The 12,468-nt window shown below is 41.3% G+C and overlaps 1 protein-coding gene across 1 annotated transcript in view; it reads left to right on the forward strand.

The window, feature by feature from the left end:
• Positions 1 to 2,866: 2,866 nt before the first annotated feature.
• Positions 2,867 to 12,468, forward strand: part of LOC116873385 (TLC domain-containing protein 4-like) — a 100,712-nt gene continuing 91,110 nt past the window's right edge. The window contains exons 1-2 of the mRNA XM_032867186.1: positions 2,867 to 3,049; positions 4,797 to 4,996. The gene's annotated coding sequence lies outside the window, so the exon portion shown is untranslated. The remainder of the gene's footprint in view (positions 3,050 to 4,796; positions 4,997 to 12,468) is intronic.

A 12,468-nucleotide genomic window follows, 5' to 3' on the forward strand; every position in this document is an offset into this window, starting at 1 on the left:
AGTGTTCTTTTTTGGTTGTTAGTTTGAGTAGCCTGTTAGACATCCAAGTGATTATGTCAAATAGGTAGTTTCATGCACAAATCTGAAGCTTGGGTCAGAACTAGAGGTATAAATTTAGAAGTCAACATATACGTGGCATTGAAAGTCACGAGATGGGTAGGATCACCTAGGGAGGGAGTCTAGGTCAGTCCTGTGCAATAGAACTTTCTTAACAATGGAAAGATTTTATGTTCATGTTACTTACTATCTATATGTGCCCATTGCATACTTGAAATGTGGCTAATGAAATTGAGGAACTGAATCTTAATCTTACTTAATTTAAATTATTTTAAATTAAAGTACACACATGTGGCTAGCGTCAACTACATTGGAGAGCTCAGGATTGAGAAGAATATGGGGTCATTAACATTTAGAGGTCTGATAAAGGAGATTTAGCCAGTAAGGAAGATAGAGAAGGGAAAGCCAGGGAGATAGAAGGAAAATCAGGAAAGAGCAGTGTCCATAAAAACTAAGAGTGGAAAATGATTCAAGAGTGGGAGAGCAGTCAGCTATATCCCATGCTGATCATAGCTGGGATCAGACAGCTTGAAAACACATTTGTCACTGAGGATCTAAGCAAAAGCAGCATTGAATCATGGTTGTAGAAGGCAGTTGGAAATGAGAAGAAGAGAGAATGGGAGATGAAGAAAAGCAGTGTCTATAGACAATTGTTTCAAATTTTTCTTTGAAGGGGAATGGAGAAATTAGATGAGAAATGAAGGAGAATTTGGAATTGAGGAAACTTTTTTTTTTTTTAAGATTTTGTTTATTTGACAGAGAGAGATCACAAGTAGGCAGAGAGGCAGGCAGAGAGAGAAGGGGAAGCAGGCTCCCTGCAGAGCAGAGAGCCCCATGCGGGGCTCGATCCCAAGATGCTGGGATCATGACCTGAGCCGAAGGCAGAGGCTTCAACCCACTGAGCCACCTAGGCGCCCCAGAAACTTATTTTTTAAGATGGGAGTTACTGGGCATATTCATTTGAATTTTATAATGACCCAGTGGAGGAAAATTGATGCAGGAGAGAAAGGGAACGAGAGTAGGAACAAAGTTATTCAAAAGATGAAGAGGGTTGGAATATACAGCACAAATGGAGGGGTTGGGCTTTGATAGGAGGGGGGGGGACCCTTATCCCATGGTAACAGGGTATAAGGCAGGGGTATAATGCAGGTACTGGGAGGCTTACAGAATTGTTGGTGAATAGATGAGGCTGTGGAGGTATGGGATATAGAGTGTGAGAGGCTCTAGGAGAAGTTAGGAAATAATCATCTTGAAAAGTAATTGGCATATTCATCAGGTTTGGTGTAGGATTTCTGGGCAGATTGGAATGCCCATTTGAAGCTTGTGATGATAAATTTAGAGTGAAATCAGTCAGCATAATTTTATGTATTTTTCCCCACTGGAAAAGGCAAATAGTTGGCTTTAACCAAAGTTTGATTTTTGACATTTGACTGCATTAGTGAGATAAGATTATGTCACTAATAATCTCACTCTTAAGGGAGCAAGGTCCATGGAACTTTCTCTGGACATAGTAGGAGAGTGGATGAGTAGTGACAGAATTTAAGGTTGGGATTGGAAGCCTAAAGAGGGTTGAAAAACTGCAATGAAAGAACTAGAGCCACTGAACTTTAGAGATAAGAGGTGGCAGTCAGAGGGTGGGATGCTTGAAGTCAATATTGTGTTATTACTGATAGTAGTTTTTAGGGCATAACTGTAAGAATGGATGAAAAAGATAACCGGGCCACCCACATGGATGCCAGAGTCACTAAGGGGTGGAGAGGAAGATGAGCTCAAGTTTTCAAAAAGTAAGAGTTTGAAAATGATAGCAACCAAAAAGAACTTGGGGGCAAAAGCGGGATATCTTCCATTAGTCCCTCAAGATTCACTCTCCTCTGTGCCATGCAGCCATGGGACCTGAAACTTATGGATTCAGTCAGCAGTTTCCTTGCTGTCTGGTTCTGGCTGAATTTGGCCAATGGGGAGCCTCAGCAGATCTGATGTAGGGAGGCTGTGTCCCTGAAATGGGGGAGAGGGGTCTCTGCTCTTCAGCATGGCTTCTACACCTCTTTCTCCTGGGCCCCAGAGCTCCCTTTCCTTACTTCTTCAGGCCAAGGGGTGATGACAGTTCCACTGTACTAGCCCTCAGTGACTGCACTATCCCTTGTGCCTTTCTTCCCTCATTCATACCTCTGCAAATCACCCTTTTATTAAATCATCCTCAACTTAATAGAAGTGTGCCATCTGTATCCTGTTGGGGTGGTATAACTGCATGACGAGAACTTCAAAGGAGCTGGAGTTTTTGAAAGAAAGTGAAATAGTTTGGAAGCAGGGATGTGGACCAAGAGTTTTCCCATCTCCTGTGGGTATGTGAGAAACAAATGGCCTCCATTTGAGAGACCTATTGAGGAGCAAGTCTTCAGCTTCTGCAGGGAAGTAGAGAAATCATTCAAAATGAAGTTGAAGATACAGGGGAGGTTTGCAGGTTACAGAATAGGAGATCCAAAGTATGTTGTGAAAGGGTTTGAAGGATGGTGAGGAATTAGAGTTGGGTCAGATTAGGGGATTTTAAAAGTAACCATGGAGATAAGAATCAGGATGATAATGGCTAGTCTGGGAGGCTTCAGGGGCTTGGAATAAGTAGGGATGAGGGCAGCCTCTCAGTTCATTTCAGTTCAACTCTATGAGTACCTAGTATGTACAGCTCACTGGAGTAGGTCCTGGTGTACAGTGGTAAGGCAGTAACAGTTAATACCCTAGCAGTGACTCAACAATGAGCCTGACTATGTGAATTGCATACCTCTTAACAGGGCCTCCTAGAGAAAAGCCACCCAGCCCTTGCTTTCATGGGCTATCTTGGAGTGTGGGCCACTAGGGACCCTGGCATGTAGGCACCTTCCTAACAGAGGTCAACAATCTTCAGTCCTAATGAAGGTAGTAAAGTACAGATAAAGACTGAAGCTCTTCAAGAGCCAGGAACACCACTTTGGTCAGCATTATGTGTGCCTGTGACAAGGTAAAGCTGGAAGGGAGTTCTTAGTCTGGGCCATAGACAGAACTGTGGCTACCAGTTCTCATGGTTGTATGCCTTACCATTAAAGATCTTCTGGAAAGTGTAGGATAGGTGACACAAATTGTCCCAGTACAAGCCAAAACTATAGACAAGACTTCTTTTTTCCTTATCAAATATACTAATAGATTTTTAAGTTGCAACCTTTTCCTGGATAAAGCCACTTGCTAGGATTCCTTGAATGCTAACCCTTGAAGGCTAAGGCCATTGTTAATATTTAATTGGCATTGACTGTGTACTTACTAGTATGCCAGGCACTTAGAACTGAATTAACTAATTTTCATAATAACCCTAATGAGGTAGACATTGTAATGATCCCATTTTTACAAATGAAGATATTAAGGTACAGAGAGATCATTTACTCTAGGTCACAAAGCCAGGGATTGGCAGTCAGGATTCCAAAAAGCTCATACTCTTCCCTTCTACAGTATCATCAAAAGAATTTATCGTATACTTCTACCAGCTGTTGTGCTATATATTAAAGAAAGGAAGATAGAAATATACTTTACTATGATAGACTTTTCCTTTATAAAATTAGAGCTAAATAGGAGGCAAAGGATTTTTAAAAAGTGACCTTTTCAGGGGCACTTGCCTAGGTCGGTTGGTAGAGCATATGACTCTTGATCTAGGGCTTGTGAGTTCAAGCTCCGTGTTGGGTGTAGAGCCTACCAAAAAAAAAAAAAAAAAAAAAAAAGTGGCTTTTTCATTATCCAGTTAAGAATTGCTTTTCTGTTTTCTAGCTTTTTATCCAAGTGCATTCTAAAAGGATACTAGATTAAATAGACATGTCTGTCTCTCTGTCTCTCTGTATATAATCACTCTTGATTCATGCCTTGTTTAAAATAAATTTACAGAGCAATTACTAGACACACTAATTTTATTCTCTTACTTTATGTTCATTTATCTCAGGTACATCTTTCCAGATATTTATAAATTCAGCTCCAGCCCTATATACATACAAACTGCCTTATCAGTTCCAACTTTAGTAAGACATTGAAATCTTATTTAAAAATATATTCCTAGGGACACCTGGGTGGCTTAGTCAGATGGGCGTCTGCCTTGGGCTCAGGTCATGATCCTGGGGTCTTGAGATTGACTCCTGCATCAGACTCTTTGCTCAGCAGGAAGCCTGCCTCTCCCTCTGCCTGCTTTCCTTCTGCTTGTGCTCACTTTCTCTGACAAATAAATAAAATCTTAAAAAAAAATTCCCAGACTGTCATGGTATCACACCACGTCATACTGTTTATTAATGACAACCACAACAATAATGGCTCCTTTAATTTTCAGTTACCATATTTTCAGTTTTAGACCTATAAAGTCAGAAACAATTCTGTTTCTGCACTAAACACTGCTTGTCTTTGAATCTTGCGAGTTAATTTTCTCCTCATCCCAACCCTCCCTCCCTGCAAAGCCTCTGCCTGGCATGCCTATCAGGTCTGTCTTTTCCTCACTGTACACCTGCCCTTTCTACCCTGTCTTTCCCAAATCCTTTTTTGCTGCCACAGGGCTCTTTGTCCTTGATAGAAATACACTGATGATACCTTCTCTCTTATTGGACTATACTCTGTTCCTGTGAATTTCAGATGCATGATAAAACATGCAGACTACCATTCAGTAGGCATTTATAAACTTTCTCAACCACGTCTCACAGCCTCCTGTGAACTTAAGTACTATTATTATCCCCATTTTGTAGGTGAGGAAGTTGAGGCTTTACCACGCTAACTCATCACTGCTGCTGCTTCTTTAATTTGACTTCCTGTGGATATACTGTGGCCGGCTAGTGGCCTCAGGAATATGGTGATGTTACCTAGGGAGGGTACTTACTGCAGAAAACATCTTACATTAAGAAGAAGAGGATAAGAAGAACGAAATATGCAGATGTGCTACTTAAAGGTTAGTGTTATTTTTCTCTTGCAGCTATTGTGTACATAGTATATGAATACATTTCACCACAGCAGGTAAATAACTCTTGCTGTGCCCTTTACCTGGTTTCTTGTCTGCGTCTCCAAGCTTGATTTAATGCCTTGTTCAACTTTCATCAACATTAGGTGCCCTATTTATTGTGAATCCCTTCTCAATGACAGGCTTACAGACAGGCTTGTTAATTTACCAAAGACACTTTTTGATAGAAAGCTCAAATGACTTAGCTATTTCCCAGACTTAAGCTTCCCTTCTCCATACCAGTACTCCAGTGGGCTCTTTGCTGGTTATATTTGTTTTGGAGTAAGTTAATAGACAACTTAAATGAACCTGAAAAAGTCTTACCACTTTGTAATACTTGATGAATATTTACCTAGGCAGCTGTGGAATGCCTGTGTCTTAACTTAGAAATTTAAAAGAATCTCTGAATTTCCCTTTCTGAACAGATGCTGTACACTGAACAAACCTCTTATGGTCGATGTCCTCCATTAATTATGCCCTTTCTTTCCTGAATCTCTAACCACTCTAACCACTGACTCTTGCCATGTCTTTATCCTTAGCCTGTAATGCTCAAGTCTCCCCCATTAAAAAATAAAGCAGAATCAATAAAACCCTCCCTCAATCAGTGTGGCTCAGCATAACTCCTTTAAACTACCAGCCAGGCACAGCCCAACCACATGAAAATGGCACCCTAGTCTTTAACCACACCTTTATGCTTTTGCCAGAGTGTTTTTCCATTCCCAGTCTATCTTATGCAATTGGGCTATTTCTTGAAGCCTGGTGAGCACAGAGCAAAGTTCTATTTCAAGTGTTGAGAGGTGGTCATCTGAGCAGGTAGCCAGGCAGCCAGTTCTTGGTGGACTCCTAACATATGGAGGTTCCTCTCAGCATGAAGAGGAAGTGTGGCCCTCTCAACACTACAGAAATAGGTATTGACTGACACAGACCTTGCCTTAGAATGACACTGTCCTATGCATAAAGGATACCTCTATAATATACCGACCCAAAGAGTGTCTGAGTGTTTAAGAGCTTGGTTGAATTTGTGCTGACCTGACTTATTCCTGCAAAAGGAAACCGAGCCTTCCTCTGATAAAACTTGCAAATAAAGGGGAAACATTAGGTTTGCTCTATCTTAGCCAATCTTCCCTGTCAGCCACCACCATATGGTTCTGTAATAACTTTCTCAAAAGACCTAACAAACTGCCCAAGAAAGGAACTTTCAGATGCCTCCTCCCCATTTTGTTGCATTTCTTCTTAGTCTCTCGGTCTCATCGTCCCTCTCATCCTTCAGAAATATTCAGCCACTTCCCACCAAAGGATACTTTATCCCTGGGTTTCTTTTTCCATATCCCAGTGCCTCAGACTTAATCTGAATGAGCATTTTTCCCCCTCAGTCATTTGGGACTCCAGAGGATAATGGGCTTAAGTCTCATGACTGGGTGAAGGTAAATCTCCCAGTAGTTGTTCAGTCTTCCCACCACAGTGATCTCTGTGCCATCTAAAATATAAGCACGTGTTGCAACAGTAATTATTTTCCTCAGAGACAATCCAATCCAATCCAATCCTTTCTCCATGAAATATTGCTTTTCTTAAAAGGATTTTGGCCTTATAGTATTGGAACAAATATTGCTACTTTCTCTGGCACTTTAAAGAAACAGCACCAACTTTAATTAGACTTTAATAATTCTGGGTCTCTTTTTATGGGAGTTTGGGATGGCAGGGAGTCCTATTTTCAGTTTAATCTGCCAAACAAAAATGCCCGAAGTTTATGTTCTATTGTTGCTGCTTCATTTCCCTTTTGTCCATTCATATTTGTGGATTTATTGCCCCCCTCCTTTGATATTTTAAAGAGGGGGGGTTTTGCCCAAACTCCAGCTGTGCTGAGATATTTTGGGTCCTTCATTTCCACACCCAGCTTGGATCCCTGATTGTCTGATGAACAAGCCATCTATCCAAGCAGAAGTGCAATTACTGACTATGAGACTGGAGGTAGGTAGAGGCACTGTCTCTGGAGACCCCAAGACCCCATGATTATAGGATGCAACCACCATATCCAAGAGTGGTTCCCAACTTTGGGAGAACTTGACCAGCCTAATGTGCAGAGCACTTTGCTATGCCAGCTGTTCAAATTACACATGATACATAGGCTAGGCAGCTAGAACTGGGCCACCCTAATCTCTAGAACCTGATACCCCAACTTGGTCCCTGGAGGCTGCTTCTCATCTTAGTCTACTTGCAAGTGGAGCTAGTCATAACTAGTTACCATCTTATCTCTTTTTTCCTAAAAACTCGGTGTTCTTAAAAGAGACTAGTCCAGGGGCACCTGGGTGGCTCAGTGGGTTAAGCCTCTACCTTCGGCTCAGGTCATGATCTCAGGGTACTGGGATCGAGGCCCGCATTGGGCTCTCTGCTCAGCAGGGAGCCTGCTTCCTCCTCTCTCTGTGCCTGACTCTCTGCCTTACTTGTGTTTTCTCTCTCTGTCAAATAAATAAATAAAATCTTAAAAAAAAATTTAAGGGACACCTGGGTGGCTCAGTTGGTTGGACGACTGCCTTCTGCTCAGGTCATGATCCCGGGGTCCCGGGATCAAGTCCCACATCGGGCTCCCAGCTCCATGGGGAGTCTGCTTCTCCCTCTGACTTTCTCCTCGCTCATGCTCTCTCTCACTGTCTCTCTCTCAAATAAATAAAATCTTTAAAAAAAAATTTTAAAAAAAGAGACTAGTGCATGTTTGCTATCTCATTTTTCTTTGTTCATTTTCATTTCTTAATTTGCTGCATTCTAGCTTCTATAGTTATTCACCAGTAACCTCTAGATTTTCAAGTCCAAAGAGCATTTCCTTTCCTAGCCTCTCTTGTCTTCTCTCAGGCAAGTGAAATTTTTTTCTCCCATTGACTTTCATTACTCCATTTTCTTCTGGTTTTCCTCACATCACTATTATTCTGTCTTGATATTCTTCTTAGTTTTTCTTTCTCTTTCTGCTTCCCTTAAAAAAAATAAACTTATGAAATATATTTAGAAATTGCTAGAAATACGGGGCACCTGGGTGGCTCAGTGGGTTAAAGCCTCTGCCTTTGGCTTGGGCCATGATCCCAGGGTCCTGGGATCGAGCCCCGCATCAAGCTCTCTGCTCAGTGGGGAGCTTGCTTCCTCCTCTCTGTCTGCCTGCCTCTCTGCCTACTTGTGATCTCTATCTGTCGAATAAATAAATAAATAAATAAATAAATCTTTTTTTAAAAAGTGCTAGAAATAATAAAGTGGAAACTTAGGTAGCTGTCAGCGAGATTTTCCCTTTCTTGTATTCTTTTTTCATACTGCCATTCTCTTTACCTCTAAGAAACAAAATCCTTATTTACCCCATTTTGGTCTTTCTATCTCTGAGGGTTCTTAACCTGGGGAATCTTTTCTTCTTACTTCTCGAGGCAGATGAATGGCTGCCACCATGACATCTGTCCTCCTCCATCTGGTGCATGTTTGCTCAGCCGGAGACTCCTTGCCCTTCTTTACAGCTAGGTATGATTTTGTGGGGACATTCTTGCCGATGCACTGTAACTAGAAGCAGTGAGTACAACTTTGGCCTTACTTTTGCAAAAAAAGACAGCTTGTCTTTCTCTGCTTGCCATCTCCTTTATGGATGTGTCTGTGACCATATGTAACCATGGAGATGAGGAAGACATCCTAGGAGAGGGTGGGACAATAAGACAGAAGGAACCTGGGTCCTGAATGACCTCATCAAACAGAGTGCCCTGTCAGTGTTGGCCCAACTATTATGTGAGAGGGAAAAACGCTTTTGTCTTCTTTATTTTCATTTCTTTACTTCCACTGCTTTCTGGGATCTCAATTACAGCGAGTTAGCCTTTACTCTAATACAAAAATTGATACCTAGAAATGGGGACTTCTAACAAAGTCTTAAAACGTATAGCATTATCTAAGTGGTCAGACCATTGCCAACAAGGAATGGGCTCTTGCAGGCTGGGAAACTAGTCATTCTTGTAGTGCCATTGCAAGATGTTTGGTAACAATCTCACCTCAATTTGGAAGACTGATCATGTTTCTTATATCACTGAATTTTACGGGAAGCATTTGGAAAGAACCAGAGTATGAATGTAATTGTTGCTTGTTGGCTAGTTTAGGAAGGGTTTTTCAGGAAAGAAATGAGCTCACATAAGAAATGATGGGTTTGCAAGGAAAGATGGAAGAAAATAGAGTGTATAGAAAATTGGGGTTAGAAAATCCAATTATTTTTATGGTCCAAATAGGAGAAGACTGTTTTTCAGACACTTAAAGCCCATCCATTAAGATTCCTTAGCCGAAGAGATCTAGCCTTGCAGCAAGGGTCAGATTAGCGATGTTACCCTCACTTAGTTTTTAAAGATTACCTGAAAGTAATCTTTAGTTTACTATAGCCACCATTAAAACAATGAGAAGAGGAAGGAGTAAAGCATAGATAGTAGAGAATAAGAAAGTTTAAGAGCTCGGTCCAGAAAAGAACTTTGGGTATAGTTTCTGTCACACTGAGCAGACTGGAGATGAATAGCATAGAAGCCTACAAAGGTTTTGAGGAAATTGTACTGCTAAAGAAACCAGAAATCTGACCTGCAAACTGCAAAAGCCAATCATTGTGTCCTCAAGCCATTTCCAGGAAAGCATACTCTCCCAATTTTCACTTAAATTTTGAACCTGGAAGATAATGGGCAAGGAGGAATCTCCCAGAGTGTGTAAACCCAGGGGTACTGTGGGTATACCCAGACACATCCAGATGGGTTAATCAGGAAATTTCTTCCATGGCCAAGGCAGGAATTTCTTTCTAGAAAGAAAACTATGAAGGACTGCTGGTTGTTGCATGTTTCCCATTCTGACCTTTTAGAAATGGAAGTTTTTATTGTGGTTAATTGTATTCCTGCTTTACCATTGCGTATTGGGTTGAGTGTGGGCATCAAGTAACTTCTTGTTAGTTTATGATAATTGGACTATATGTAGCCACATCTAGACATAACAGAGAAGGCTGTACTTTCCCCAGAGATACTGGCTTTGAGCCGGCTACAGAAACTGGATAGGCCCACGGATGGTCTCTTAGAGAGAGAGGTTGAGATACATGGGAAGAAGAGAGCACTCAAACAGTTGGGTAGTCTGAAAACAAAACAAAACAAAACAAGTTGGGTAGTCTGAAGGATTGAGTGAATCTCTTTGTTTATCTTTGCCTTAATTAATGCAGTCTTCCTGAAGGTTCTGATTTATTTATTCAGAAACTTACCCACCTGCATGTTGACAGCTCTTAAATTTGTATGTCCAACCAGGATTCTCTTTTATGTTCTATACCTATATTATCCCTTAACAATTAACCTTTAACCCTTGAACAATATGTATGGGTCAACTTATATGTGGATTTTTTTTTACAATACAGTACTGTAAACATAGTTTCTCTTCCTTACAATTTTCTTAACATTTTTTCTCCTCTAGCTTACTTTATTATAAGATTATAGTATATAATGCATATAATGTACAAAATATGTACTAATCAACTGTCTATGGGTAAGCCTTCCAGTCAACAATAGGCTATTAGTAGTTCGGTTTTTGGGGAATCAAAATTTATATGCAGATTTTTGACTGCATGGGGGTTGGTGTCCCTAACCCCCATGCCGTTCAAGGGTCAGCTGTTTTGGATACCTTTGCATGGACTGACCATAGGAGAAATCTTAATCATAACATGTCTGAGACTGAAGTTCTTTTTACTTCAACAAGTACCTACTCTATGCAATTAATAGTCACAAACTGGGCCCACCTGCACCATACCTGCCCTCTTGCACTGTGACTTTTCTGTTCTTCCCGTCAAGGAGTGGACTCTGGATCTCCATCTCCTAGTATCTGGGCTTGCTTTGTGACTTGCTTTGATCAGTAAAATGCAGCAGAAGTGATGATGTGGAAATTGTGAGCCCAGAGCTGAAGAAGCCTTTGCTATCACTCTCTTGGAAAGCTTCTGTCATCATGGGAAGAAACATGAGCTAGCCTCTTCGAGGATGAGAGGCTATGTGGAGAAAGGTGCCTGGCTGGCATCCAGCATCAACCACCAGCATGACTGGCAATGCAACTTACAAGGCCCAGTAATCCCCCTGTTTCATAATTATTCATAATCTCAGGAGATAATCTTAAGGAGACAAGAATAGCAGAACAATAAACTTCACACAGGTCGCATGCCCGTGAAGCTGGCCTTTACCCTGGAGAAACCATCCTGGACCATCGAGCTCTTGCCAAGCTGCCATAGCTGACTGTCACCAGATGAGTGAGCCCAGGCAAAACCAGCAAGTTTCTCAACCAAGTCCAGGCCAAAGTATTGACCCACAGCATTGTTAGCTAGTAAATGATTATTGTTTTAAGCCATGAAATTTTGTGGTAGTTTGTTTTAGGCAGCAATGACTTAGTCTTATTTAATGATCTCATATCTGGGGTGATTAAAGTCCAAATCATTCAACCTCCCCCATACTTTTCATGTCATCCTGTGAGGCCCAAGGAGCTCTCTTTTACCTCCCTGTGTATTCTCTTCTTGCTTACGAGTACAGGTTGTGGAGTCAGAGTGTCTAGGTGTAAATCCGAGGTTCTCCCATTGCTAATTATGTGACCTTAGATACATTATTTTACCTCTTTGTGCCTCTGCTTCCATCTCCATAAAACAGAGCTAACCTTATCTTTCATGTTAGGGTCTGTGCAGGTTAAATGAGGTCATACATAAACAGGGACAAGCACAGTGACCACGCTCTAGAAGTATCAGTGATTATGACAGCCTTGAACGCAGCTACACTGTCCATGAGATTCAGGATAAGACATGCAGGAGCATTGCAGAAGACTTTGGGGCTTGGACAGGGACAGCACTCACAGAAGGAAGCAGACGTGGTCCCAGAGGAACTGGAAAGTAGTATGAGCTCAGAAACTCTAGTTTAGCAGTCAGATGTTCCTCCCTTCTGTCCCAGCTCTGCCATTTTCTTTTGTAAGTTACTTACTCCCTTTAGGTCTTCCTTTTGTCAACTGTAGAGTGGAAATAATAAAAGTAAACCTCTGAGAACATCATTATGAGGCTAGCCTGAGGACTGAATGATTAAGTCCAGTAGGCCTGGCTTATAGAGGAAGCCCCATGAGCCTGGCATATAGAATATGCCCCTTATATGATATCTGAAATGTGAGTATTGGTCAGAAAGGCAAGCCAAGATTTCTATGCAAGGATAATTACCAGATATAAAGTACACTGTATGCAAGACAGCTAATAGGACATCAGGTAAGAGATCAGATACTAAGGAGAGGGTAAATAGATGAAGTCTGGAAACCAAGGCAGAAGTGAAACCCTTCAGGACTTCAGTTCCCACATGTAATGTCTATTTCTTAAACAACTCTGCAGGCTATATCAGCAGAGCAGAAAATGCTTTAGGAGCAGATTTGGGATTTAAGGGAACAGT

Source organism: Lontra canadensis, unplaced genomic scaffold (assembly GCF_010015895.1).
Source record: "Lontra canadensis isolate GAN:19392208 unplaced genomic scaffold, GSC_riverotter_1.0 scaffold33, whole genome shotgun sequence".
NCBI lineage: Eukaryota > Metazoa > Chordata > Mammalia > Carnivora > Mustelidae > Lontra > Lontra canadensis.